Raw genomic sequence first — 4,999 nt, forward strand, 5'->3', positions numbered from 1 at the left:
GGAGTACTACTCAGCCATAAAGAATGAGAAACTAGAGTCATTTATAGCTAAATGGATGCATATGGAGGCCACACTCTTAAGTGAAATAAATAGGACACACGTGTAAATACCAAATAGTTTCTCTAATGTGAGAAACTGAAAGTGTAAATAATGATGAAAATGATTAAAATGAATAATTGATAATTTGAAATAGGAAAAGGTCCAAAGGTGTAGGGGTGGCAGGAGGGGAAGGGGAAAGGGAAGAAGGGACAGGATAAATTATGAGAAAAAAAAATGGAAACAAAGTCTATGTAAATAGGGAAGGGTGGATGAGGTGAAGGGTGCATAGGTAATGGGGGAAAAATAAGAACTAAGATTCATCATGTTCAGGTACAAACACCCAACGACAAATGTAAATGTATTGTATACCTAAAATGTAACAATTAATATATAAATTTATAAAAACAGTAAAAAAAATAAACTCTATGAGGCCCAACAATAGCATATCAAGGTGTGATCAAAATATACAGTGATTATTTAAATTTAAAATATGATTACAATAAGATACATTGACACGAGTCTCCCTCAAGATACTCCTCCTCACTTCAAACACACATCCCATAATTCTTGCCACTTTCTGAAAGCATTCTGGAAGTCCTCTTTCATGAGTGTCTTCACAAAGTATGATAAAAAATATGGTGAAGGCTGGTGCAGAGTGCTATACCATGGAAAGGCAGGCTGTAAAGATATTATGATGCTCCCAGCAATATATGCACACCCATGTTTATAGCGGCACAGTTTGTAATAGCTACAACTTGGGAACAGCTCAATTGCCCATCAGTTGGTGACTGAATAAAGATGATGTGTGGGGTTTTTAAAAATAAAATGGAGTACTACTCATCCATAAACAATGAGAAATTAGAGACATTTATAGTTAAATGGATGCACATTGAGGCCATACTCTTAAGTGAAATAAATAGGATACACATGTGTAAATACAGTATAGTTTCTCTGGTGTGAGAAACTGAAAGTGTAAATGAGGATCAAAATGTAAAATAGATAATGTGAAATAGAAAAGTGCCAAAGGAGGAGGGGAAGGGGAAGTGGGAGGGGTAGGGGAAGGAAAGGAATAAATATGAGAAAAGGAGAAAACAAACAAAATCTTTGTAAATCGGGAGGGATAGAGGGGTTGAAGGGAGGGCAGGAGAATGGGGAAAAAATAAGAATCAAGATATATCATTAAAGGTACGGATCCCCAGTGATGAATGTCATCATATTGTATGCCTAAATGTACTAATAAACTTAATGAATTTTTTTTTAAAAAGAAGGGAAAGTAAGACATAAGAGCCAAACATAGAGGAACAGATTAGGATATGGTGCCCTGGTGTGTGTTTAGAACCTGAGAAAACTGAAAGAAAAGAGCTTTGTTTGATCCCAGAGCTATGGTGATCTGAAATCACTATAGAGAACCCTGGAGGCAGGGGGGATGATGTGGGGAGAAGCAGAATCAGCTTCGGGGTGTGCAGTCTGTGCAACTGTACAGAGAGCCATGCTCAGATGAGCCCTAGGCCTGGTTGAAGGTTCTCTTGTCATGATCTGGAAATGTTTAATAATTTTTAAGCAAGGCGTTTCACTCTGTACTGGACCTGCAAATTATGTAGTAATCCTATATGAGCCCAAATAAATGATCAAATCACACACACAAAAATATTATGGTGTGTTCTCATCCACCTTGTTCACCGAATCTGGCACCGTGCACCTTCTGGCTCTTCCTCAAAGTCCAAGTGCTCATGAAAGATAAATGTTTTGAATTGATTCAGGATATTGAGGTAGCCACAACAGAGCAACTAAAGACATGAAAGAGAACATCATAACTGCTTCAGAAAGTGGCAAGAACAATGGGATACATTTGTTCAAAGCAAAGGGGAGTATTTGAGAGGGTTTTATGGCAACGTGTCTTGTATTTTAATTAAAAAACTTTTTAAAATGTATACATTCACTGTTTCTTAAATTTTTTAATTTTTTAATTTTTTATTTTTTGTATATCCTTTTATTGGTACATTTAAGGTGTACAATATAATGACATTCATCATTGGAGATATGCACCTTTACATACTCTCTTGGTTCTTATTTTTTCCCTCTTCCCCTGCCCTCCCTTCAACCCCTCCATCCCTCCCTATTTACAAAGACTTTGTTTCCAGTTTTTCACTTTCTCATATTAATTCCATTCCCTTCTTTCCTTTCCCCTACCCCTCCCACTTCCCCCTCCCCTTTGCCCCTTTTCTTCGTATTTCACATTATCTATTATACCTTTTAGTCCTTATTTACACCTTCAGTTTCTCACACTAGAGAAACTATACTGTATTTACACATGTGTGTCCTATTTATTTCACTTAAGAGTATCGCCTCAATGTGCATCCATTTAGCAATAAATGTCTCTAATTTCTCCTTTTTGATGGCTGAGTAGTACTCCATTTTATTAAAAAACCACATTTTCTTGATCCAGTCTCCAGTTGATGGTCATTTGAGCTGTTTCCAAGTTTTAGCTATTACAAACTGTGCTACTATGAACATGGGTGTACATATATCACTGTGGTATGTTTCTTTTAATTCTTTGGGGAAGATACCCTCACTAGTTTTTTTTTAATCACACCTTGTATGTATAACAAAGGCGCCCCCTCCTCTGTCCCATTTTTGAAGTGCACTGATTTGTCCTGTGCCTTCCCCCAGACCTCTGGTTTTTCTCATTTGGCTAATAGTGGGGAAGGACAATACCTCATCATATAACAACAATACCACAGGTAAAGCTCTGATTATTCTCATTTTTTACCTCAGGCAAAGAGCCATAGACAAGCTCTGTGGTTGCACAGCCATAGACCATGGAGTGGTTCTCTTAATACGCAGAAGTTTGTTGGTATCTTGAAAGAGGATGCAACCTCTTGGATGCTGGATGCCAGACTAGGGACACACAGAAGACCCCGCACTTGAGTTTGAAAAACTTCACAAACCGGCTGGGGAAGGGGAAAGGATGGGAAGAGAAGAAGAGGTGTCTTAGCAGCAGTGGGCATTCATCCACTTTAAAATGAAGTTTCCTGGCTGCTAAATAATAATGGCGACCACTCACATTTATGAAGAGCTTTTCAGTTGTCCATGGGCCCTCTCATTTACACAAAGAAGATGAAGTATGTAAGTTGACTGGTGGATTTAGCATTGTGGAGCTCATGGTGTCCCTGTAAGAGGTTTTGGTTGAGCAGGAGGGATATTAACCTGATTAGAGAGAATTCAAGGGAGAACTAGGGGAAAACTGGAGTGAACAAGCTCTAGATGACTGTAGGGATATGAGGGTTGCTTTAAAATGAACAACAGGGCTGGGAATTTAGCTCAGTGGTTCTGCCACCTGCCTTGAAAGCATAAGGACCTGAGTTTGATCCCCGGTACCCCCCCAAAAAAACCCCACATAAAATGAACAACATTTTAGCATGCTTGTATGTTGTTAGAAATGAATCAATTAAGAAGGGAAGTTGGTGAACCAGGAGAAAGGAGAGAAATGCTGAAGAGAAACAGGTTGGTAGTCATTGGTTAATGTGGATACTTAGCTGCATGTAAGATGGAAATCAGACATGAGCTGGGTCTTAAGCTTTATGCAGACCGTTGCTATTGTCTGCTGTCTTATTCAGGGCCCTCTAAAGGAGAAGTTCCTTTTTGGGCATCTAAGATACTACTGATTAGCTGAGAGTTCCTGCTCAATTTGTATAGAAATTATGAATTGACAAAATATAGCTCTTTTGATGTTAACAGCCCTGGACTTTGAATGCCAGCAGCTGTTAGCTCTTTTGGGGTCAGTGGCCCTCTTTGCCAGTTGGAGCCAGGAGCTGCCAGCAGGCCTCGGGAGCCCTTCCAGTTATCAAAGATGGCAGCTCTGGGCAATTCTCTATTACTCACTTTCACTCTCAGCCTCATAGCTGCCTTCAGTGTTACCAGCCCCAGCTTCTGGCTGCTTTTATAGCCAGCAGCTTTTGATGTGACCAGCTCTTGAGATAGAAAACACAGTTAAAAAAAAAACACCTCAAAACAAAACAAAACAAAACAAACAAAAACAACTATGCCATTTGGAAGAGGCTTTAATGGGACTTAATGCTGTAGCATAATGGGAACAGTGCATAGACTGAACCCGCTAAGGGTATGGGGAGGTTGCCTACATAGAAAAAAAAAAAAAAAGGTGGGCTGTTTATGTACAGTGTCAATCTTTCGGTTTAGTCACCGGGAGGAGAGGGGTCCCCTGTGGACCTAATTGAGGAGGACTGTAGGGCGGAGTCATCTGGAATAGGTCATAACTGAAGCCGGCTACAGTCAAAGCAAATGTCTCTCAGTAGCAACAGTGGCACCAGAAAAACGACGAAGTGAGAGAAGAGAAAGAGAAGCATCTAATTGAAGTGGCTATCATGATGGACCGGTATTTTTTGAATGAACGATTGCGTGTGGGGGATAAAGGCAAAACCACACTGGTCACACTCGAGCTCTCAGAGCTCAGGAACAGCGTGGTCAGTGTGTCCAGGAGAAGCGCTAGCCTGTCAGGCCTGCCTAGACCGGACGGTCCCGGGCCTCACAGGGCCGCGCTGTGGGGCAGCCGGCAGAGGGCGCACAGGAATGGCCAGGTCCGGCAGCTGGAGCTCCGCCGCCCCAGCCGCCATCCCGCACTGCTGGTCCCCTCAGGCCCGACTGCTCTCTCTAGCCTGATAGCGCAGAGCTCGGCTTCCAAAAGGCCTGGAGCAGTAATGGCAATAGCGGGCACAGAGCAGGCAAAGTTAAAATTCTCCCCGCAACCCCCAGTAGTGAGACCGGGCGTCACCGGCAGTCCACTTGGTGGGCGGAGTCCGGAGACTCCGCAGCCTAGAGCCAGAAGGGGGCTTGGCCTGCGAGCACGTCCCACCACCCCGCCCCGCCGTTGGGAAGCAAACAGCCAATGGGAGAGCCGAGGAGGAGCGGTGTGGCCAATGGCGCGGGGCGGCTTGATTCAAAG

The sequence above is a fragment of the Heterocephalus glaber genome, unplaced genomic scaffold (assembly GCF_053883595.1).
Source record: "Heterocephalus glaber isolate CG9 unplaced genomic scaffold, H.glaber_assembly_v1.0 deba00001532, whole genome shotgun sequence".
Classification (NCBI taxonomy): Eukaryota; Metazoa; Chordata; class Mammalia; order Rodentia; family Bathyergidae; genus Heterocephalus; species Heterocephalus glaber.